The sequence below is a fragment of the Prionailurus bengalensis genome, chromosome B2 (genome assembly GCF_016509475.1).
Source record: "Prionailurus bengalensis isolate Pbe53 chromosome B2, Fcat_Pben_1.1_paternal_pri, whole genome shotgun sequence".
Taxonomy (NCBI): Eukaryota; Metazoa; Chordata; class Mammalia; order Carnivora; family Felidae; genus Prionailurus; species Prionailurus bengalensis.
This window is the reverse complement of record NC_057349.1, coordinates 49,503,505-49,529,338: the sequence shown is the minus strand read 5'-3', so window position 1 is coordinate 49,529,338 and position 25,834 is coordinate 49,503,505. Positions and strand designations below refer to the sequence as shown.

The following is a 25,834-nucleotide window of genomic DNA, read 5'->3' as shown; positions in this document are numbered from 1 at the left end:
TGTAGAAGCTAGGGGACTAGAACCACGCTGACAAAGCCAGAGCAATCTTGTTGCTGCTACAGGTTGAAATTAAGCATTTATTTCTCTATCAGTCAAAATCCTCTAGCCTCCAGCTTCTTGCACTAAAGAACCAAGCTTCTGTGAACCTTGTTTTGTAATCACTGGGGGAATCTTTCCTGAGAAGAGAGGAAGTGGGAAGCCAGAACTTCTAGATTGTGTTTTGAGTTTTTGTTTTTACTGAGTGTTTTTTAAATTTCTTTCTCTCTTCTCTCACTTTTCTCTTTTTCATTCTGAGGGCCAAGTTCCCAAACTGTAGAATCTAATTCAGGTGGTCCCTGCCAAGTGACACTACACTGTGCACCTGTCCCTGCAGACAGACCCACTCTCCTTTGTTGCAAGGATCTGCTTCCAGCTAAAAGTCTGCTTGGAATAATTCTGATAAACTCACTCACTTCTAGTGTTAGTAGCAACAAGGCCCAGGTATCTGATAAGAATAACACCCCGCAGCCACCTGTTATCTCCTCTGGAGGGTTTTTATTTTTAATACTCTGTAACTTCAAAGTCAATTTTCCACCCGTTCGGGCAAACCCTTCGACAGATGGCTGGGAAAGATCCTTTGGGAGGCCTGGATAGTGAGAGATCAGCTTTCCCACTGAGGTTAAAAGAAAACAATAGGGGGTTTTCAGTAAATGCCAGACAGGGGGCCCTCCAAGTCTTTTTGAAACTTTTCCATAAGCTGGATAAATATATATATGTTATTTTGAAAAAGCATGTAGAGGGGCGCCTGGGTGGCGCAGTCGGTTAAGCGTCCGACTTCAGCCAGGTCACGATCTCGCAGTTTGTGAGTTCGAGCCCCGCGTCAGGCTCTGGGCTGATGGCTCAGAGCCTGGAGCCTGTTTCCGATTCTGTGTCTCCCTCTCTCTCTGCTCCTCCCCCGTTCATGCTCTGTCTCTCTCTGTCCCAAAAATAAATAAACGTTGAAAAAAAAAAAAAAAAAAGCATGTAGAGGCAGCTTGGAGGAAGCGAAGAAGAGGGAGAGGCTGAGAAGAGTAAGGGAGGAGGGGAGGACAGCGGGCAGAGGCAGCGCGCAGGCAGGAGGTCTGCGTGGCGGCGGTGGCTGCAGCGGCGGTGAGACGCGCCTCACTCCGGGCTCCGGGGCTCCGGGGCTCCGGGGCTCCGGGGCTCCCGGGCTCCGACTTCTGCTTCCTGCGGACGCCAGGTCCCAGGCTGCGCGTAGGTCTGCGGGGCTGTCGGGCAGGCAGGGCTGCAGGATGGGCGCGGGCTGGGGCTGGACAGCTAGCCCGCCACCAACTTCTCCCTTGCCACAGCCCGGAACCCGGAGTTCAAGTTGGCTGAACAGATTGCTGCTCTGAGGTGGACCAGGGAGTCAGGTCAGTCCTCGGTTCATGGCATCTGTGCGGCAAGGATTTAGTGAAGGTTTTTGAATGGAACAAAACCCCTGTCTTCTAGAAACTGCCCAGAGGCGGTAACGTGGGCGGTGCTAGGGGAGAGGAAGAGCAAACCTTTGGGAGAAGGGACGGAATAGAGCAGTTAGTAAAGGATCTGGGGACAGTTTCTGTGATAAAAGCTTCAAACATGAACGGGAAAAATAAAGTTCTTAAACTGTCTTCATCCACTTACTGTCTTTTTTTTTTTTTTTTTTTTTTTTTAGATGTGTGTTACGGGATTGGGGGCGGGGGAGTTGAGAGCACTCATTTTTCTTACTTTCTACTTTCCACCAACCAATTAATAGCGACTTGTTAGCAGCAGCAGAATTTGCTGTAAGGTAGGCAATGGGATGGGGAGCAAATCAGCTGAAAACTCCTCCCGCCTCTGTCTGTCTTCTTGAGGTAGGATGAGACCAGTCTATGACTAAGAGGAACTTAAAATTTTTTTTACTGTTTATTCATTTGTGTGTGTGTGTGTGAGAGAGAGAGAAGCAGACTCCAGGCTCTGAGCTGTCAGCACAGAGCCCCAGTTGGGGGCTGGAACTCACTAACCTGGAGGTCATGACCTGAGCCGAAGTCAGAGGCTTAACCAACTGAGCCACCCAGGCATCCCAAGAGGAAGTTTAAGTGATTTGTGAAAAGACCTGCCATCCAAGATGTTAAGTTGAGTTAATTAATAATTAAGGAGGAAGCAAACTCAGAACAAACTCAGTGTTGGACATGTTAGGAAGGCATATTACTAAAGACTGCTTGTGAACATGTCTTACATCAAAGGGAAGTGTAAGGCAGAGGAGGCAGAATAGAAACTCACATTTCCTCTTGATCAATGGGGGTTGGCTAAGCTGTCATTTTCTTTTTTTTTTTTTTAAGTTTGTTTATTTGAGAGAGACAGAGACAGTACAAGTGGGGGAAGGACAGAGAGAGAGAGAGAGGGACAGAGAGAATCACAGCAGGCTCTACATTGTCAGCATAGAGCCCAATGTGGGGCTGGAAGCTGTGAGATCATGACCTGAACCGAAACCAAGAGTTGGCCGCCCAACTGACTGAGCTGCCCAGATGCCCCTAAGCTGTCATTTTCAAGTGAAAGGTGCCAGAACATTTAGTTAGAGAGCAATTTTCCAGAGAGATGGATAGGGAGTATACTATTAAAATGAGATTACAGTGAGCCTCAAGGTTATGACAATAACTGATAAACTCCTTCCTACCCAGACAAGAGATATGTTTAATTACTATATGGAAGGATTCATCTAAGTCATAAAGGCCCAAGTGCCAGAATGTTTAGTCCTCCTGTCCAAATCAAGAATCAGCCACCAATAGCAAGCACAGACTTTCCATTTACAAACAGCCATCTAGAAAGGGATGACTAATCACTGCCTTTTCTTTTCTGATCTAATAAACTGCTGATCTAATAACCAAAATGAAATGTAATCCCCTGTGCCTTCGGAATTCCTAGCACATAATAAGGCTCAATAAATATTTGTGGAATGCAATGCCAAGTTCATAATGTTTACTACATTATATTTATTAGGCTTTCTTAGAAAAAAGCTCTGAGATGCAGTTTCAGCCATCTTAGCTGACATCTTGTGGGGTCTGGCCTTAAAAAAATTTTTTTTTAATGTTTATTTATTTTTGAGAGAGAGAGAGAGAGAGAGCAGGGGAGGGGCACAGAGAATAGGGAGACACAGAACCCGAAGCAGGCTCCAGGCTCTGAGCTGTCAGCACAGAGCCTGATGGGGGCCGAACTCACAAACTGTGAAATCATGACCTGAGCCAAAGTTAGATGCTTAACCAACCGAGACGCCCAAGCATTCCGGATCTGGCCTTTTAAGTTAGCTTGAGGATGTTAGAGCAGCAAGGGAACTTAGGGTCAGGTGAGTCCAACTTGTTTGCTTTACAAGGAGAACACTTGAGACACGCTGAGAGGAGGTAACTTTCCTGAGCTCACACAGCCTATGGAGCTAGGATATGAACACTCCCAGTCCTGCCTAGGATGGACATCAACTCTTAGAGAAAGATCAGCCCAAGGACACATGATATTGTAGAAGTAGATTTTCATGAGAAAATTGCAGCGGTGTGTGAAGAAGTCCTTAGTGGCCTCTCAGTTCTAGCATTAGGCAACTCATAAGGTCCTCCTAAGTGACTTGGCAATGTGGAACTACCAGATCTAGAACTGTAAGTGCTAATGTTAAAGTCTATTCTGCTTTGGGGTTGTTCATTCTGAAAACTCTAGGGAATAATTGATCTTTTTTTTTTGTGCTTCTATGAAGCAGGTCCTTCTTCATAATAAGTAAGTTGAAATCCCGAATGAAATTTTTAACTAAAAGTCTGGTGTCTGAGATTGAAAAGGATCGTATCTTCTTGCCCTCCACAATACTAACTAACCATCTCTTCAGGTGCTTCCTTGTGGGAGCACCAGATGATCAGGGCACATAAAATTGGTGATGTTCTTTGTATTTTCAGCGTAGCCCTTGATTTTAGTGTGTGAGAAGGGAGTTCCTGTAGAATTTCACCAATGTGTTTGCTTGGTAAGGAGAGCAAGAAGGCCAGGAGAAATTAAAAGTCCTCCAGAAGGAGTCATTAAGGAGAAGTCTGTGAAGAAAAGAAGGCAAACTGACATCCACACTAAGAACCTAGTCTAATTTTCTCTGAGCTGTTTCATCCTGGCTCTTGTATTGCTGACTCAATCTGCAAGAAAATGAACAGAAGTTGCTGATGTGTGGTTACACAGATGAAATTACATTTGTTCCGTCCAGTTCATAATGGTAGGCCTGATATATTCATCAGCTAACTCAACCCTGAGCTTCCTGTGCCCACACCTACTTGGGGGATAAGAATTTCATTGACATCATTAGGAAAAGCATACACACCTACCCATCACTCTGCCTAACTCAGCTCAATGGCACCCACAACCCCCAAACCATGCTCCATGGATCCAGCCCATTGTTATACAAGCCACCCTGCAAATAGGAGCCATTGTTGCCATGCTTGTGGCTGAGAGTGAAGAGGCTGACCGGGAGGCTGTCCTGGCCCATGGCATGCAGGTCCACCTGAATCCAGCTGCCTTCCATACCTGGAGAACCTAAGCAGCCATCCACTGTCTGCTCAGAGAGCCACAGATACCTGCTATGTCTCAGTCCCTCGGAAGATGAGCACACAAGATTGGGGCTCTCCCTACACAATCTCATCTTTGGTAGGACCTCCATGCAGACAGACTTAGCCTCCACAGATGGAGATGAGCCTTCCGGATATTTCGGTAGACATTTTACCGTATCTGCAAAAGGTTGGCACTGAATTGTCAAAGGGAAGCCACCATATGAAGCTGCCTTCCTCTGTGCCTCAGAAAGTAGCCATTGGAATGTATCTACTGGCCTCCCCAGTGCCTCTGGGCTGTGTGACTGAGCTCTCTGAAGTGGGCAGATCCAGTTCTGGGTATGCCATCCATAAGGTTGTGGCTGCCATCTCTGCTATCTTTCAGCACCTCCAGAAAAACCAGCTTGACCTGGAGGAGGCTATGGAGAGGTTCTGGACCAAATATGGCTTCCTGATGTGTGCTGGGATACTGGAGGCACACATATCAAGGTGTCCTGCCCTAAAGGGTAGGAAAAGAACTATTCCAACAGGCATAAGTACTTTTCAGTACTTCTTCAAGCTTGAGGCTGGTCCTGATTTCAGGAAGAAATTCTATAGGAAGTCCCCTTTCACACACTTTATTTAAGCCAAGCGTTTATCAGTTGCCCAGGATCCAGCCATGATTCACATGTATTAGAGGAAAGCTGGCTTTGTCCTAGGGGAGATGCAGGCACTCTCTTACCCCCTATCCAAAAAGAAATGGGGGAAAACCTTGAGGCCACAAAGCTGGTCCTTATGGGTGATGGAGCATACCCTTTCTATCCATCAATAGCTGACAGCCCCATACCACCACCAAAAATCATCACTCCTTAGGAGCTGTGTTTGAACAAGTGGCTCTTGGCTTTCTGCGGCACTGTGGTGGAGGTCTTCAGGTAGCTGGAATTGTCTGGCAGTGTCTCCAGGTTAAGAGATTGTGTCAGGAAGAGTGCATCTATGATGTGGTCACTGGCTACAGCTGGTTCCACAATCTGTGTATTCACTGAGGCGAGGCCATCTGCCTGGAGTGGGACCAGAGCCTGCACCCTTGCTGTGGCATGGAGCAGAACTAGCTTGCAGACCACCATGCAAGCAATGAGGCACAAAGGCAGCTGGAATTCCAGGTGCACCAAGCCATCAGTTGGCATCTGGTAGTTCAAACCCAGTTAAACCCAGGGTGATGACAATTTCACTTGAATTTCTTCTTTAGGCTCTCTTTCTTCTTTTCATGTTAAGCCTCCCCTCTCCCAGAAGATAAAGCACTGCCATTAATGTTTGTAACACTCCAAAGGTACCGTATCTTTTTAGAAAGTTCCTGGAAAGGGCATACAGGTTGGTTATCTCCAGCAGTAGAGGGACAAATTGCCTGCACTGTCAAAGAAACTTGTTTCAGTTTTGTGGCTGACTCACCCTGCTCACCTGCTGGTCCTGCTTAAAATTTCCTTAGTGCTGTTTTCATCATCCATAAAGGCATATGCATTTTCTTTTTTTTTTTTTTAATAAATTTATTTATTTATTTGAGAAAGAGAGCATGTACACATGCGCTTCACTCACATGAAGGGGGAAGTGGCAGAACGAGGGGGAGAGAATCCCAAGCAGGCTCCATCCAGCGCAGAGCCCAACTTGCAGTGCTTGATCTCAGGACCATCATCAGATCATGACCTGAACCAAAATCTGGAAGTGGACGCTCAACCGACTGAGCCGCCCAGGTGCCCCAAGGCACATGTATTTTCATACACATTTACATTTACACTTGTACACACACACCTGTGCTTCTCTGGACCAATCCTGTTCAAAAAATAATAATCTGTATTAGTTTCCTATTGCTGCTGCAACAAATTGCCACAATCTTGGTGGCTTCAAACAACACAAATTTATTATCTTGTAGTTCTGGAGGGCAGAAGTCCAAAATCAGCCTCAGTGTGTTCAAGTCAAGGCATAGGCAGGGCTATGCTCCTTCCAAACACTCTAGGGGAAAATTTGTTCCTTCCCTTTTCCGTTTTCTGGAAACTACCTGCATTCCTTTGTTTTTGGCCCCTTTCTCCATCTTCAAAACTGCTGCATAGCATCTTCTCTCCTTTCTGACCTCTGTTTCTATCATCACATCCCCTTTTCCATCCTGTTTTCCCAGCTACTACCCCATCCTGCTTCTCTTGAGCTCTGAAGTACCTTCCATTTCTAATAGTCAATGATTCCATTTTCCCAAACTCAGATAAAGAGTTTATAATTAGGAGAAGATAGAAATGTGAAGTTGCCAAGGGATCCTTCAAGGCAGGAAGTCTTCTCCCAACAACTCCCTGCTAATCAGCGTGTGTACTGTTGAGATCATTCATGCACTAAAAGTTTTGTGTGCCTACTATGCACTAAGCACTGGATATACAAAGGTAAAAAAGATACAGTCCTTGCCTTCAAGAATTCCAGTGGGGTAAAAAGTCAAGGAACTGGACAGTTAGCATACAGCAAGAGAGCCGTCTTGAGGAGGTAAGACCTGGGCATATGGCTGCAGAAGAGAAGGGTAGCAATTAAGTAGACCTGTAAGAGTTTGCCCTTGAGCTGAGTGGTAAAGGACAAGCATGGTAGAAGGAGCTCCAGGAAGAGGGACCTGCAGAAGACACAGGGGTGTGGTGCTCCAGAAGAGCTGCAGGTACCTCTGTAAACTGGAGGCCAAAGTGAGATGGCAGTATGGGGCTGCAGAGGCAGGCAGGGACCTGCATGCCAACCTAAGGAGGTTGAACCTCCCGTGAGCCAAAAGGAATAAGGAATCACTGATAGAATTAAGCAAGGGTAGACATGATCAGTTTAGCCTTTTAAAAAGATAACCCTTAGTAGCACAGAGAGATGAATTAGAGGGGGAAAAAAGAGGGCAGGAGAATCAGCTAGGAAATCAGTGGGGAATATAGCTGTGTGCGTGCGTGTATGTGTGCGTGTATGTGTGTGTGTATGTGTGTGTGGGTGAAGGGTACTTAATCAGATTACCCAGAAGGTTCTGCTTTAACATCCACCCTCTTCTACTTGTGATTGACCACTATAGCTGATTGGAAGATGGAGCTGTCCATTCTTTTGGTTGGGTTAAATTGAGGGACTCTGGGGATAAAGTTTTGGCATCTGCCCCAACCTTTCAGGCAGTTTCCTAAAGGCCTCCTTTCCCAGAGTTCTCCTCTGTGTGCTCAGGTTCACCCACCCTCAGAGACTGGAGCTGGCAAGATTGAGAAGCAAACTGTGAACTGGAATTCCAAGAGCTGGAGGAGCCTTGGCGTCTCCATCTTTAGAAACCAAGCCCAGCTGTGATTTTGCTTGTTTACCTTGTGCCCCTCCCCTTTTCTATTTTTCTCTCCTTCCCTCACACAATTTGCTAGAAGTGAAAAACCTCATCAGTGTATGTGTGGAGGGTGAAGAGGTGGGTAGTGGGAGTGGAGAGGATTTTAGGATGGACCATGACTATACCACAGTGAGAAAGCTCTACAAGTTAAAAAGAGCAATTTAAAACAAAGTTTTGAATGGTCTTTAAAAAAAAAAATCTTTTTGATTTATGCGTCACCTTGGAGGGAGGTGATAGGTAATTTATAAATGCTTTTTTTTTTTAAATGTTTTTTTTTTCAACGTTTATTTATTTTTGGGACAGAGAGAGACAGAGCATGAACAGGGGAGGGGCAGAGAGAGAGGGAGACACAGAATCAGAAACAGGCTCCAGGCTCTGAGCCATCAGCCCAGAGCCTGACGTGGGGCTCGAACTCACGGACCGCGAGATCGTGACCTGGCTGAAGTTGGACGCTTAACCGACTGCGCCACCCAGGCGCCCCTATAAATGCTTTTTAATATTAATGATGATATTAAGGTAGAGAAGGAAACCATTGTTTGATTGGGGGACATGTTGAGATAGGGCAGGAGTTTAGTGATTTGCTAATTCAGGGGTGAGAAGGAAGAGGAATGACTTGAAACAGCTCAGAAACCAGTGTCCAGTGGAGAGGAGGTAGTACAGAAACACTGGGTGAAAAGAGTAAAATCGTACCTCAGGCCCATCTTTTGCTTGGCCCTGAAGTCTGTCAAGAGATTACTGCCAGGAGGATACTGTTTGGGGGTTGAGATTAAGCTAAGCTTTGGGTGCAGCCTAAACTTGGAAAAGTTCTGGACAGGGGAGTCCACCTCCCAGGATCCCGTGGTCTTGGAGCCTCTTCAGGTCTCAACTTTTTTGCCTATAGCATGAGAGAGCCGCACTAAAATCAACAAGTCTGCTTATAGTTCTAGCATTGCCATCACGTCTAGTGTGAAAATGCCATTGTCTTTGCTCATTGTAGACCCAGCGGCATTTGCTGAGGCCTCAAACAAGTTTAGATGACGATCAGAGTTGGTGCCAGTTCCTTGGTAGAGACTTACTTTTCAGCTAGGTGGCAGGAAGGGAAGACAGAAGGGGCCCTGCTTGTCCTGTTTCCTGCCATTCTTAACCTTCTGAAACCAGGGAAGGCAGTTGCCTACCCAGAGGCCTGGATCATGGTGACAGCATGGCCCTGGGCTGAGCAAGGAGCTGAGCAACTGAGCAGAGGTTGAGATCATCAAAGATACAGAAGCAGAGAAACGTCACCAATGGTTTTACCATCATTTGATGAGGAAAGCATCAAAGGTAACCCTCTTACCTTCATGAAAAAGGACATATCTTCTCAGAGAGTTTGAAAATATTCACTAAAACACCTACCTCCAAGGATTAGTTGGAGATGAGCATTTATGAATGAACCATGTGGAATGCCTACTCTCTGCATGATAAATGTAAATGAGATACTAAAGATGCTTTGAGACACCAAGGCCTAAAATAGGCAGTATCCCTGCTTACAAAGACTAAAAAAAGTCATACATAAAAGGCTCACCACAACACCACACAAAAAAAGAATGCTCTGGGTGTAGGCTCAGGCAATTGTCACCCTGAGCCCACTCTGTGCTTTAGGGAGGAAGAGGAGCTGGCGTGTCTTTGCTGGTGTGAGTCTCGCTACCACCCTACCACCGCCATTATGATGGCAGTGACCAGAGCAGGGTCTGCAGCTGAGTTGGCAGAGACTTATTTCCAGGACTATTCTACATTTGGACAAAGGAGTGGGGAGCATGGCTTTCTCTAATGAGTCTATTGATAGCTAATTTGTGCTAGAATCAGAGAAGTCTTCCTGGATCACCCTGAGGTATCTACAGCCTTGTCTGATTACTCTTCCTGTTCATTTTCTTTATAGTGGTAATCATTCATTTTAGCTGTATTCAATGACTATCTTCCCCTTTAAATGATAAGGTCCATTAGGGCAAGGATGATGTGTATTCTTCTTTACTGTGGTAAAAAATAAAAAATAATAAAATCTCCCATCTTGACCATAGACGTGTACAGTTCAGTACTGTTAAGTATATTTACATTGTTTTGAAATAGATCTCCAGAACCTTCTCATCTGGCAGAACTAAAACTCTATACCCATTAAACAATAACTCTCCTTTCCCTCCCCTCAGCCTCTGGTCACCACCAGACTGCTTTCTGTAAATCTGACTACTTTAGATACCTCATGTAGGCAGAATCATAAAGCATTTGTCCTTTGGTAACTGGCTTATTTCACTGAGCACAATGTCTTCCAGGTTCATCCATGCTGTAGTATGTGACAGGATTGCCTTCCTTTTTAAGGCTGCATTGTATTCCACTGCATACATAGACCACATATTGTTTATCTATTCATCCACTGATGGACATTTATTTTGCTTCAACCTCTTGGCTACTGTGAATAATGCTGCAATGAACATGGGTATGCAAATATCTCATTGACATCCTTCGTTCAATTCTTTTGGCTATATACCCAGAAGCAGGACTGCTACATTCTATGGTAGTTCCAGTCTTAATTTTTTAAAACTACCATACTGCTTTCCAAAGATGATGTGCATTTTTATCACTAATGAATACCATACCCTGTACTTAAGATAATGCCTGGGCATCAAGCAGACCTTCAAATGTCTCTTGAATGTATGAATGATAACAAAAGGGGCTTGGGTTAACAAGAAAACAGACTTAAGACTCACCACCATGGCCTCTCTTGGTTAAGGCCTGATTATAATCATTAGAAGCTCTGATCTGGAGGTTTGTCCATCCTTTGCTATGAGGCTGAGACAGCATGAAACATAAGGAAAAAACCTAAAATACTAGCCCTTTCACATCAAGGTCTTTTTATTAAAATAATAAATTCCTTTGCTTCTTGTTCTATCTATCCCTTTCTTCCATTTAATTTTCAAATTTCATCTAAAAGAAAAAGGAGGAGAAAAAAAAAAGCAAGAATCCAAGTCCCAATGGAGAAATCTTCCCAAAGTCCTGGGGTAGCTGGGTATGGCAGAGGCTGTGGTCTGTAGGTCTCATTTCTGGCCCAAGCGGCCTAGAGATGGCCTTAGGAGGGCTACCCCCTCACAGACACCCTCCTGGTGCTAGGTGTAGCTCTCTCCAGCCAGCTGGGTCAAGGCTGCCATGTGGGCATTGTGCTGGTCTAGCTGAGCAGCTGATTCCTGGGCCAGTTCTCTAAGCACCTGGTCTCTACCATTTTAGCTACAACCATGGCAACTATAGTCTGGTGGTGCCTGAGGATCTTGGCTGTGCTGGAGCTTGTGTACGTGGCCCACCTGTGCTCCAGGGTGTACTGAAGACACCCCTGGAATATTTAGTGTTGCTGGTGGAGTCTCTCTCGGAGGCTGGTGTCTGTCTGGAGACTTTGGCCTCCTGTGGAGTTCTGCTGGAGAAAGAAATTCTAGCTGCTCTCCTAATCCCATTTTTTCCAGGCCCCATTTGTAAGACAGCAAATGATGACTATGATGGCCAATTATCAACTACATTTAAGGCAAGAGACCATAAAAGCCAGAGGACGGATCACTGGGCTTGGGTTCTAGGGTCAGTCTTAACACTAAAAGGCAGTGTCACCTTATGCAAATAACTTTCCTCTGGCTAGGTTTCCTCATCTGTAAAATACAAGCATTGAAGATAATCTCCAGCCATCCCTTCCAGCTTTAATATGTGGGTTTCAATACCTATAGGGAAACCATGCTTTCTTAAGTTTTCAGGAGCTCGGACTCCTTTGAGGGGATCCCTACTTTGGTTTTGTCATTTATGACTTCCTTCTCTACTCAATCTCCTGTCATCAGGGCTCTGGTAGAACACACTTGGCCACTTATGTGCTCAGTCCGTTGGTCGTCCCTTGGGTATCCTTCATCTCAGTTGTCTTATTGGTTTGGGCACCAACTGAACAACTCTTTAACACTTCCACTTCCAGCTTAAACTGATACTCTTGTCTCCATCTGTGGTTCTGGTGCCTCCAGCTGCTGCTTCCTGGAAGAGTGAGTATTCTTCTGCTCATCCATATTTCTGCTCATTACCTTTTCTCCTTCCCTGGGTTGGCCTGGTGGTGGCCAGATCCCATGGCAGGGTCTGCTCCCTGAGGTTGTCAGGCTGCTGTTGCCCATGATCTGCAGCATCTGACCTCTCTCTGTGTAGTGCAGGATGCCATGTGGGCCTTCTTGTAGGCCACATATGGGGCCTTGAACTTGATAGAGCACTGGTGTGCATGCCAGACACATCTCTGCTCCTGAAGGCGCCTGGCCACATCTTCGATGACTGAAGTGTTGTGGTGAGATGTCTTCAGACACCTCTTGATGGCAGGTTCTGCTATACTGGTGAACAGCTGTTGGATCTCTGCTGGAGGCAGTGGACCCCAGATGGATCCTGCTGTGGTGTCTGGGATGGTCCCACTGGCTCCTGGCCTGGGGGCATGAGGGTTGAAGCCATCAGGGGAAGTCCTGGATTGGTCCTTGCAAACAGAAACAGCAGTGGACACTTGTTAAAGGTGGAAAGGTAGGTTTTATTCACACTAGAGCAATAGGGAAGAGAGACTCCAATATAGAGTGAGCTCAACACCAACTAAGACAAAGGTGACAGGTTTTTTAAGGGACTAATGGGAATTAATCCCTTGAAGGTAATTATACTACTACTGAGTAGTATAAAAGGGGGAACAAAAAGGGGATAGGGAAGACTATAGGGAACTAAAAAGGGGGCCATGGGGAAATGAAAAATTACTGAAGGGTGTTAAGTGGAAAATGATTGAAAACAGTTTGGCAATGTGGGTTGGGACAAAGTACATTCTGAAGTTTGGCAGAATTGTATTTTCTTGAGCAAAGACTCAGCACAAGAGGTGGGGTCACCTTTAGGGATACAGCCTAATGTAGGTAGAAGTTTGGTCAAGTTTCTTGGCACAGTATTGAGGCAAATCTTTTGTGGTGCTTGGGAGTTCAGAGTTCATTGTTTCTTCCTGGTGCATAGTGTCCAATAATAGTGTCCTTATTGGAGCAATTTGGAGGCTATAAGGGCAGTAATATGGGATTCATTTTCTTTCTTTACAACCCCCAGTGGCTGATGGGATGGATCAGGGTGGACCACACCTAGGCCAGTTAATGTGAAAGGCCCTGTACTCTGTTTCTACCTCCGTTTCAGAGAGTGGCTGGAATGGCAATAGGTGAGGGACAATGCTATTAAGGAAAGAACTCCCAGAGAAGCCCCCACTGCTGTAGAATTTGCTATGGCTGCTGCTTTTTGTGTTGGTTTAACTGCTGGAGATTATCAGGGATGAGCCTGGTGCAACAGATGATGCTGTGGAGGTTCCAAGACCATAAAGCTTGCTAATCTTGTAGGCCCTTGCACTCTGCCATGCTTTGCTCAAGTTAGAGCCTGTGGCAGGGTGAGACAGAACCTACAGAGAGGGTTCATCCACCAAGGATGAATCAGAGACCCCAGACCTGCCCAGGACCCAACATAACTGGATGTGAGGTGAGGAGTTTCCTTGGCCAGCCTTAGCCACCCCAATCTGTTGACAGGGAAAGGTAAGTATGCACCTGTTTTCTTGTGCCCTCTTGAAGCAAAGAACAGGTTTCCTCTAAGTAAGCCAGGGGTGTGTTGTTCATGTGCCTGTCTCACTGCAATGTTCAATTAATTATCTGAGCTACATTCAGCCTTCCCACTTATCTGCCTCCACTTTAACATGGCTCCTGAACAGCTCACTGCTGAAAGATACTGGCTGGCCAATGAGCAAGCAGGCCCAAGGCAGGGCCAGTTATCTCCCCAACAGACTGTACAAACATCTTTGTAGGAAAATCCCTTTAATGGCAACCAAACAGAATAGACCTGTTCCCACAACACAGTTGACAGAAATATCTTGCTGTCCAGACTCCTGTCTCTGTTAAGATAGTACCTCCCACAGTTGTAAGCAACAGCTGATTTCTCCTAAAAAGTCAGGATTTTTATAATGAAGAACAGGGCTGGCTTTGGGAGGCTGGGGCTGGGTGTGAAAAGGGGATTGGGGGGACCCACACTTCAGGCTGAGACACAGGGGAGGGAGGACATGAACACTAGGTGTCAGGAATGCCACAATCCCTCTCCCTTTATCCTCTTGATCATGGCTCCCTGCCATGGCTCCCACAAAGTAAAAAACTCAGGTTCAGGATTCTGTGGCACTCCTGGGACACCCCCAGAACATCCCCATTTCCAGACATTGCTCCCAGTCTATCTCCCTTACCGTCCTGACAAAGTACTCTCTGTAGGCCACCTAGAAGTTGGTTTGGATGTCCCAGTTTAGAGCTGGACAGAGGCTTAAAGGTTTCAAATTTCAAGAGCCTGAAAAAGGACCCAAGAAGGCAGTAAAGCAAAACAGAAAGGCTTGGAAGGCTTAAACAAGAAGCCAGAAATCACTTAAGATTGGAAGCTGTGTATTCACTGTTAATTCAACAGACATTCATTAAGACCTACTCTGTCAGGCAGAGTGCTAAGCACTCAAGGTAAGAAGTGGGATGAGACATGGTCCAGTGGGAGACAGATATATAAACAGTACTTGCAATACAATAAAAGGAGCATTAATAGAAAAATGCCAAAGCAATGAGATGAGGTCATTAGATCCTGCTTTCTTTTATAGGGATATGCTGCTCACGTGTGAGCAGTCAGTTGGTAGCCCACTACCATAACTCCTTCTCTTCCCCCCACTATTCCCCTATTTTCTTTTTCTTCTCCCACTTCTTTCTTCCTTCCCCCCAGCCACCCAATGGCATCCAAGAGTACTCACTCATTCCACTAATAGAACACTGTGTTAAATTAAATTGCTGACCCCTGTTATAAGGAAACAGAACTTCCCAGTGGAACTGGGTTGTCCAGCTCCTTAGTCCTCTGGTGTAAGGAGGGCTCATGATGTTAACTATTTTGTGAATGGAAGTTTCCTAAGTGACAAGAAATCAAGTTCAAATCCTAAGATCTAAAGCAGTCAGATAGAAATGGTCTAACACAGAAAAGAAGAAAGTATCTGGATAGATATGTTTCTTTTGAACTTGAGTTTTTCTTTATAAAAGAGTTTGAAACTACCAGTTTCAAACAATAGAGTTTGAAACCCAGGTACTTACCACCCACATTTTATAGGTTGACATTGTCATATTTGCTTCAAATCTTTTCTTAAAAATATTTAGATTCAACTAAAGATCTACTCCCTTTCCATCACCCTTCCTCCAATAGAAATCACTCTCCTGAAGTTAGGTTTTGTCATTCATTCCCATGCATATTGTTATAGTTGATATATTTATGTTAATAAAAAAATAGTAATAGCTTATATGGTTTGAAACTTTTTATAAAAGGTTTAATACTGTACATATCTTTTGCTGATTTTTTTTTACTCAATATGCCCTTGATACATGAGGTTCCTTAAAATTCTATATTCCATTATAAGAAGAAACTGGTATATGTCTTATTTATTTCTATCATATTTCTTATGGTTTCTATTTACTATGATTTTCTTTGATTTCTTTCATTTCTTTTTCCTATCTTCTGTGTATCAATGTTTTCTTTATTCCTGTTTCCTCTGCTACTTTGTAAAGGATACATTCTATTTCAGTTTTTCTAGTGTCTGTCCTTAAAATTTTAATATGAATAACTACCTTGAAAATGTCCCTTCTCCTTCCAGATAAAGACCTTAGAATATTTAACTTTGATCTGCTTTAGCCATTTGCAATGCTAATATTGTGTAATGCTGTACTGATTAATATGGTAGCCACTACCCACATGCAGATACTTAAAATGAAATTAATATTAAATATAATTAAAATTTTCTTCATTGCAGAGCCACATTTTAAGTGCTTCATAGCTACATGTGGCTAATGGCTACCATTTTGAACAGAGCAGATATAGAACATTTCCATCACTATTGAAAGTACTATTGGACAATGCTAGTTATTTACATCCAGTTTTAGTCCTCTCCAAAATAGTTATTAGTAGTACTTATTTTTAGAGTCAATATTCCTCTAGATTTACCTTTGTGTTTACCAATTTCTTTGCTGACCTTTATTTTTTTTCCTTACTTTTGTTCAATTTCCTTCTTTCTGACATGTATCCTATGCGTCTGTTATGGACTGAATTGTGTCCTCCCCAAAATTCTTATGCTGATGCCCTAATCCCCAATGTGATTATATGTGGAAATAAGATCTTTAGGAGATAATTAAGGTTAAATGAGATCATAAGGGTGGGGCCCTAATCTAATAGGACTGGTGGCCTTATTAGAAGAGGAAGACAGACCCTTCTTTCCTTCTCTCTCCACCTCTCTCTTTCTGCATATGCCCATAGGAAAGGTCATGGGAGGACTCAGCAAGAAGGTGGACATTTGCAAGCCAGAAAGAAAGTTCTCACTAAAAACTGAACCCTGCCAGAGCTTTATCTGGGACTTCCTGCCTCCAGAACTATGAGAAATAAGTTTCTATTGTTTAAGCAATCTAGCCCTTGGTATTTTGTTATGGCAGCTCTAACAGACAAATATAAAGTCCATTTAACAAAGGTCTCAAGTGTTATTCTGAAAGTCTTTATTTTGCCCTCTTTTTAAAAAAAGTGTTTAGTTTTTGAGGGGGGGGGGAGAGAGAGAGAGAGAGAGAGAGAGAGAGAGAGAAAGAGAGAGAGAGAATGAACAGGGGAGGGGCAGAGAGAGAGGAAGACAGAAGATCCAAAGTGGGCTCTGAGCTGACAACAGACAGCCTGATGCAGGGCTCAAACTTCTGAACCATGAGATCATGACCTGAGCCAAGGTTGGATGTTCAAATGACTGAGCCACCCGGGTGCCCCAATTTTGCCCTCTTTAATTACAGTTTAACAAGATACAGGATTCTAGGCTGTCAGTTATTTTCTTTGGGAATTGAAAATATTATTCCATTGTTTTTTAACCTTTGTTGTTATAATTGTCAAATCTGTGGCCAGTCTAAACTGTTCTTTTTTGGAGTACTTTTAATATTTCCCCCATTTTCTGGGTTTCATTACAGTGTGTCTAAATGAAGGTTTAATTTCATATTCCTTGCTTTGGATTCATTGTGATTCTTTAATCTGAGGATTCTTGTCGTTGACCAATTCTGGAAAATTTTTATCTATTATCTATTTCCTTAATTTTTCTCCATCTAGAATTCCCATTAAATATATTTGAAACTTTTGGGGCACCTGGGTGGCTCAGTCGGTTAAGCGGCCAACTTCAGCTCAGGTCATGATCTCGTGGTCTGTTGAGTTTGAGCCCCACGTCGGGCTCTGTGCTGACAGCTCAGAGCCTGGAGCCTGTTTCAGATTCTGTGTCTCCCTCTCTCTGACCCTCCCCGTTCAAATTAAAAAAATATATATATTTGAAACTTTTCCATCATTCATTTCTCTTAACTCCTCTTCATATTTTTCGTTTCTTCTACTCTGCATTATGCATATGCATTATGGCAATTTCCTCTGCTCCATCTTCTAGTTTACTAATTCTCTTTTCAAATGTGTCTATTCTGCTTTTAATCAGTCCATTACTTTATTTTTTAAATAACTGTATTTTTCAATTCTAAAAGTTTGATTTGCTCAAACCTACTTTTCTTTCAGGGTCTTGTTGTGTACTGTTTCTTTACCTATTTATTTTAAATATGTTGATTTTAGAATCTAATTAAATTTCTCTGGACTTAAGTTGTCTAGATTATGATGGGGCTTTAAATTAAATGGCCTCAACAGTAACTTCCACTTTTGAAGTTTTAGTATTCACCCTGATACTCATTTATTTTTTTAATAAACACTGTTGGCATATTTTGCATTTGCCATCAATGAAGGTGGCATTGGAGCATGGCAGTGCATAAAGAATGATTATTTTAAAAGTCACTTTCCCCAAACCTCTAGGGCTTTGAGCCAACATCTTCCATTTTCTCATATTCCCTTCCTGTATTGGCACAGAAAGAAACAGGTGGCTAACCAGATGAAAATAGGCCAGGAAAAATATCCATCTGGGTTTGTTTTCAGATCAGAGATATTTTTTGGAGGCTCATCAAAGAATCCAGTTGAAAGGCTGGGGAAAAGAGGTAAACACTAATCCTCTCAGCTTTTCAGAGATTTTTAGTTTGATTGGTGTAGCACTTAAAATACAAAACTAGAGTGTTAATGGTTTTTCTATACTCTCTAAAACCAATGGAATATTGGAGGGCTGGAAGAGGGATAATGAAGGCCTGTATTTCTTTTTATCTAAAGATCCCCACACTGAGCTAGAAGAATATAAGAAGGTGCTGGAAGTGTACAGTAGGTTATAAGCTGGGGGTGAAGAATATAGGATGTGATCTTAATATATTTCTATAAAGGGAAAGTGAGTGATCAATACAACCATCTCTGTGGCTTATGTTCCAAAGTGCCTCACAAGCATCTTTCAAATTCTGCTCCATGTCAATGTCAAATGTTCAGTGAGTAGGGGATGCAATGAGATTCAGTCTTCCTAAACCCTGGTTTCAGATCTGTCAAACTGGTTGTGAATGCTGTGCACCGGAACTAGGTTCTTAGGCAAATGACATGGAGCCAATTAAAAGTGACATTTAGCTTACTTCAAAGAGCACTGGCTTCCCCCAACACTCCCCCCACCACCTGCCACTGACCAAATGCAGTCATGCTGCTTTTATGATTTATTTCCTTTGTTTAGATTTTTAGAATAAACTTGATGGAAGCATAATTTATGAACAGTCTGCTTTACTGAGATATAGTTTATATATACTTTGTTTTAAAATTCAACAGAATGTTATTTTCCTTCTTTTTCTATGCTGTCCCAGACAAAGTTTTGGAACTAAATGTCAAAGCTGTATTCCTCTCCTGATTACTGGTGTTTTGAAAGATGTAGGTTGCCTCTTAAATTTCTTTTCTTCTGTGTCTTAACTGCAAAACAATTATTCATTCTAAACAGTAATCTAAGTATCATTAGCAACTAGAAGCTTTTGTAAGCACTTGAGGCATTGTGTGTGAAGCACGTGCATTTTTTCTACATATACATAATTTTCATGTCTCTTTCCTTCATTCCTACTTCCATTTAAATAGCTTTAAAATTTTTTTTTAACTTTTTTAAAATTTTTTTATTTTTGAGACAGAGAGAGACAGAGCATGAACGGGGGAGGGGCAGAGAGAGAGAGAGGGAGACACAGAATCGGAAACAGGCTCCAGGCTCTGAGCCATCAGCCCAGAGCCCGACGCGGGGCTCGAACTCACGGACCGCGAGATCGTGACCTGAGCTGAAGTCGGACGCCCAACCGACTGCACCACCCAGGCGCCCCTTAAATAGCTTTTAGATGTGTCCATTTTTCCTTTGAAATGTTTCACTCCCATTCTTCTCTTTTAGTTCTTTCTTTGCACACACTTTCCGGCCTGATTTCTTTTATTTGATTAAAGTAATCCATTCTAGGAGCACCTGGGTGGCTCAGTTCGTGTGACTCTTGATTTTGGTTCAGGCCATGGTCTTGAGGTTCAAGAGATGGAGCCCCGAGCTGGGCTCTGGGCTGACAGGGTGGAGCCTGCTTGGGATTCTCCCTCTCTCTATCTGCATGCTTACACATGTGTTCTCTTTCTCTCTCAAAATAAATAAATATTTAAAAATAATCCATACTACATATTTTCTAGCCCGATTAACCTTCCTATAGAACAACTTCATACAGTCTTCCCTTTGCTCAAAGACTATCAATGGCTGCCTTTTGCCTATGAAATCAAGCACAGCCTTCTAACTCTGCTGGTCAGTGTCCCCTATAGTCAGGCCCAATGAACCCTTGCTTCACTGTGTACTCACCTGCCTTTATATTTTGCTTCGAATGTCATTGCTGTCAGATCCCTCTGCTGGAAATATTGCCCACCTTTTGATTCTCAAACCAAATACCATCCCCTTTCTTTAGTTTCCCATCATCACTCCTGTGCAAATTTTTTTCAATTTATTTTTTAAAAAATTAATTTATTTTTTAAATTTACATCCAACTTAGTTAGCATATAGTGCAATAGTGATTTCAGGAGTAGAATCCCTATGTATAACACCCAGTGCTCATCCCAACAAGTGTCTTCCTTAATGCCCCTTACCCATTTAGCCCATCCCCCCACCCACAACCCCTCCAGCAACCCTCAATTTGTTCTCTGTATTTAAGAGTCTCTTATGTTTTGTCCCCCTCCCTGTTTTTATATTATTTTTTCTTCCCTTCCCTTATGTTCCTGTTTTGTATTTTAAATTCCACATGAGTGAAGTCATATGATATTTGTCTTTCTCTAATTTCACTTAGCATAATACCCTCTAGTTCCATCCATATTGTTGCAAATGGCAAGATTTCAATCTTTTTCATTGCCGAGTAGTATTCCATTGTGTGTGTATGTATGTATGTATATATGTATATATGTGTGTGTGTGTGTGTATATATATATATATACACACACACACACATATATATATATCCATCCATTCATCTGTTTATCCATTCATCTTCTTTATCCATTCATCTGTTGATGGACACTATATATATGTATATATATGTGTGTGTGTATATATATATGTGTGTATATATATATATACACACATATATATATATATCCATCCATTCATCTGTTTATCCATTCATCTTCTTTATCCATTCATCTGTTGATGGACACATTTGGGTTCTTTTCATACTTTGGCTATTGTTGATAGTGCTGCCAGAAACATTGTGGTGCATATGTACCTTCAAAACAACACACCTATATCCCTTGGATAAATACCTAGTAGTGGAATTGCTGGGCCATAAGGCAGTCCTATTTTAAAATTTTTGAGGAACCTCCACACTGTTTTCCAGAGTGGCTGCATCAGTTTGCATTCCCACCAGCAGTGCAAAAGAGATTCTCTTTCTCTGCATCCTTGCCAACATCCAATGTTGCTGAGTTGTTAATTTTAGCTATTCTGACAGTGTGAAGTGGCATCTCACTGTGGTTTTGATTTGTATTTCCCTGATGATGAGTGATGTTGAGCATTTTTTCATGTGTTGGTTGGCCATCTGGATGTCTTCTTTGGAGAAGTGTCTATTCATGTCTTTTGCCCGTTTCTTCACTGGATTAGTTTTTTTGGGTGTTGAGTTTGAAAAGTTCTTTATAGATTTTGGATACTAACCTTTTATCTTATATGTCATTTGCAAATATCTTCTCCCATTCTGTCAGTTGCCTTTTAGTTTTTCTGATTATTTCCTTTGCTGTACAGAAGCTCTTGATGAGGTTTTTGGTTTCCCTTGCCTCCAGAGACATGTTGAGTAAGAAGCTGCTGTGGCCGGGGTCAAAGAGGTTTTTGCCTAGACTCCCATGCAAATTTATATCTGCCATTTTTTAACTCATATGGCACTTTGTACCATGCCTAGAACACATGTTGCCTTTTCTCAGGGTAATTTATGTTTGTGCCTTATTTTTCATACTAGATTGTAAACTTCTCATCTTACTCATCTTTGTATCCTCCTAAATACCTTGCATATAATAAAAAAAAAAACCTGGCATCATTATTTGTAGTATGAATAAATGTCCTCACCTCAAAGCTCTGTCGCCTGAATAAAGACAAGCATTTAAAATACTTTTGAGGGGCGCATGGATGGCTCAGTCGGTTAAGCATCCAACTTCAGCTCAGGTCATAATCTCACAGCTAGTGAGTTTGAGCCCCACGTTGGGCTCTGTGCTAACAGCTCAGAGCCTGGAGCCTGCCTCAGATTCTGTGTCTTCCTCTCTCTCTGCCCCTTCCCTGCTTACACTCTGTCTCTCTCTGATCCTCAAAAATAAACAAACATTAAAAAAATTTTTTTTAATAAAATATTTTGAAACTTCAAAATTATGACATATGGTTTACTTACCCCAAGTAAAGTATTTTAAAATATAAAATATCCATTTGATCAATATTTAAGTAAATTCTAGTAAGTCTGTTGGGTAAGATTCTGCATTTGGATCTTAACATACTCATTTGTTCTTAAAGGAGTATTCAGTATAGTGATACAGACCTTGGTTCATATCCAGCTTTTGACCTTTACTGGTATGGGATTCTGGGATATATATTTTTTTAATGTTTATTCATTTTTGAGAGAGAGAGAGAAAGAGAGAGCAGGCTCCAGGCTCTGAGTTGTCAGCACGAGCCCGACACGGGGCTTGAGCCCACGGACTGCAAAATTGTGACCTGAGCTGAAATAGGAGGCTTAACCAATTGAGCCACCCAGGCACCCCCTGGGATCTTTAAAGCTGTAGTCTCCTCATCTGTAAAATGAGAATTAAAAATAACCATATCATGGAGTGCCTGGGTGGCTGGTTTTGGCTCAGGTCATGATCTCATGGTTTCATGAGTTCGAGCCCGCATTGGGCTCTTCGCTGGCAGCACGAAGCCTGCTTGGGATTCTTTGTCTTCCTCTCTCTCTACCCCTCCCCCATTCACACTGTCTCTGTCTCAAAACAAAGAAATAAACTTAAAATAACCACATCACAAAGTATTTTAAAGATTAAATGAGATTATATGGTAAAATACTTAGCATAGTGTCCGACACATTGTACATGTTCAATAAATGGTTGCTATTTTTTCAAGTTAAATCATAACCTATTTCAACAGATAGATTTTTGTATTCTAAAGTTGTGCTAATATGGTAGATACTACCCACATGTGGTAACTGAGCTTCCAAATTGTGGCAAGTCTGAATTGGGATGTGGGTAAGTATAAAAATCACACTGGATTTTTTAGACTCAGTATAGAAAAAAGGAAGGGGTGCCTGGGTGACTCGATGGGTTAAGTATCTGACTCTTGATTTCAGCTCAGGTCATGATCTCAAAGTCCTGGGATCAAGCCCCACCTCAGCCTTGGCTCTGTGCTGAGCTTGGAGCCTGCTTAAGATCTCCCTCCCATTCCTGCAGCCCCTCCCCACTTCCCCAATTGCACGTGCATGCTTGTGCACTCTCTCTTGCTCTCAAAAAGGAAAAAAATTTTTTTAAGTAAAATATTTTATTAATACTTCTTTTATATTGACTACATATTGAAGTGATATTTTAAATAAATGGGGTTAAATAAAATGTATTGTCAAATTAATTTCACCTCTCAAAAGTAAAAACTGTTTTTACTTTTTAAAACATAGGTACTAGAAAACTTTACGTTATATATGTGTCATGCGTTGTATTTCCATTGGGCAGTACTGAGCTAAAGTCTCTGGTCAAGGACAGAATTTGGTATACAAATGTTCAACTAATATTTGGCTGACTGATACACTAAATCTCTTCATCATTTTATTATATTGGCACAATTAAAAGCATAGAGTCTGTATTTTTTTTTTAATTAAAAAAAAATTTTTTTTTTTAACGTTTATTTATTTTTGGGACAGAGAGAGACAGAGCATGAACGGGGGAGGGGCAGAGAGAGAGGGAGACACAGAATTGGAAACAGGCTCCAGGCTCCGAGCCATCAGCCCAGAGCCTGACGCGGGGCTCGAACTCACGGACCGCGAGATCGTGACCTGGCTGAAGTCGGACGCTTAACCGACTGCGCCACCCAGGCACCCCGAGTCTGTATTTTTTTTAAGTGTACACAAATCAAGACAGATTTCCAGAGTGTTTATTATTAGAGAATCTCATATGTAAATGAGTTATTTACTCAGTAAGTTTTTGGTAATTTTCTCCTGCAAATCTTTAAGCACTGAAGCAAAACTCTTCAAACAGAGCTTTGGGGAAATTTGTGAAATTAAGAATGGGAATGACCTTTTATTTGTCAATAAAATCTTGGTTTAAAAAAAAGGAATGGAGATGACCTTTCCAGGACTAAGTAACCCAATTGCTGAAATTAACTTTGGCAAACGACAATTAATCACAAATTGTCAGTAGGCCAACTATGTTGTCAAATCTAATGGGCAAATCAGGATCACCGATGCCCTTTGGCTCCTGCATTTTCCTGCTCTTTATAGCATATCTAACCTGCAGGATTCCAGGAAGCAAAGAATGGGAGCAGATGCTATGACACTCTCCCGTTGGTTTAAGACATGCTGGCTAACTCCAGAGACCATTTGGTCTTCTTCCATAGTGTTCCTTAAGCATGGAGCAAATGCCTCTGATGGTTCTCAACACAGGCAGAATTAGGGCCAGACAATACTTTCTGAATGTATCACTCCTTTAGCCTATTGGATTTGCAGCCAACAAACTCTCACTGAAAGAAATGCATTGATTGGTTCTATTCTAAGCTTTTGGTGGGAGTGGGGAGGAGGCTTGAATATGATTGTTTGAATTGCTCCAGAATTCACCAGAGTGCTTCCTCCCCTTTTCTTCCAACATCTCTTGACTCTCCTTCAACCACTAATACCTCCACCACCATCTCACCACCACCACCACCAGTGGTTAACATTTATTTAGTGCTTATTACATGCCAGGCACTTTTCTCAGTATTTATCTGTTATTACCTCACTGCATACTCAAGTCATTCTTTAAATGAGATACTACTTCTAATTTTTCAAGATGAGGAAACTGAGGTAGAGTAACTAAGTAAGTTGCCCACGGTCACACAACTAATAACTAGAGCAGCCAGAAAGAGAAATGAGGCTGCTGATCTTGGTGCTCAAGACCCTACACTATGCCATCTGGAGAAGATTCTGACTAGTCTGTATAACATAAAGGAAGAGATCTGCTTGGCCAGGGCAAGCCTGGACCTGTAGGTTATTCCTTAGGCTGCTCTGGCACCTAGAGGTATAGAATTTTTTACTTCCAATCTTTTGTGGCCTTTGAGAGAATGATAAACGTCTATAATGGCCGATGGCATTTTCCTGGATGCCTAAAGCTAGTCTTTAATCACAGGGTATTGTTTGAAGTCTTGCAACACATAATATTGTTCATTGGTTTGAACAAAGATGTGTATCATTTGGTGAGAATAAATCATATTTCTTATGGTGCCTTTGGGTACTTTTTGGTCTCTAAGGACATGGAAAATGGAAGTACTGCATATTCTTTGCAAGTTTTGTTTTCTACCATCTTCCTACATACTTCTGCTCTCCAGGGAGCCCCCTAGTGTTTCTTTAGCCTTGGAGACTGGCTTAGGTCCATCAAGGCATAGGGTGGAGAGAATGGATACAGAGGGAAAGCAAGAATGTGAGCAAAAATGGAAACTATTGATCCACTACTTCATCAGGTTACATGTGCTTCATTCTGAAGAAGTACATTGGCTAAGCTCAAGTAGACTCTATATAAGATGTGTACAAATGCCCCTAACTTTTTTTTTTTTAGCAGCAACCTGATTGATTTTTCTTTCTGAATAGTTTGGAGGAGTAGGGAATAATAAATGAAACACTTTCTTTGCTCAAAGATCTACACCCTAATGAATGGGAGAAACACCAATTAAATATCCAAAAGTCCTTCATGACTGAAGATTATGACATTAAAGCAAATAAAGTCTTTATCAAGAAACACAGTATGATTAATTTTAAATGGAATTGTCTTTACACAGTTTCCAAATTTGCCATAGGCTTACAGAATGTTAGAATGGGATAAATTATTAGAAGTTTTCTAATTTCCTCATCTTTTATATGAGGAAACTGAAGCCCACAGAAAAGTGTGTTAGAGTCAAAGATTTGGTTTCATACTCTCACTTCTTTGGATTTTTCCTTTACAAATGAAATTATTTGCTTAATTTGCTTGCTTGAACTAAGCTTCCTGATTCTCGTAGTATTAATTTCAATTTGTTTACAGAGCTGAGAATATCATCAGTACTGCTTTCAATATATTCATAAAATGATAGTTATAATCAGGTGATAAAGGCACTTTTAAATTAATATGGAATTATCTCTTACTATATAATTGCAAACAGGATCCTCATCTAGAATTTCTATTTTTTTTTTAAAAAAATTGCCTGTTAATATAAACAAAAGCAAGCAGTCAGATGAGCACCCATTTTCCTTGACTAAGGATCAATGTACCTGCCCACTAGGATGACACCAAACACAAAGATACTATAAATTGTGTAATAACT

The 25,834-nt window shown here is 42.1% G+C and overlaps 1 long non-coding RNA gene across 1 annotated transcript in view; it reads right to left on the bottom strand.

Moving 5' to 3' along the window:
* LOC122489618 overlaps positions 1-25,834 on the bottom strand; it is a 42,671-nt gene that overhangs the window by 15,136 nt on the left and 1,701 nt on the right. The gene's annotated exons all lie outside the window — the stretch shown is intronic.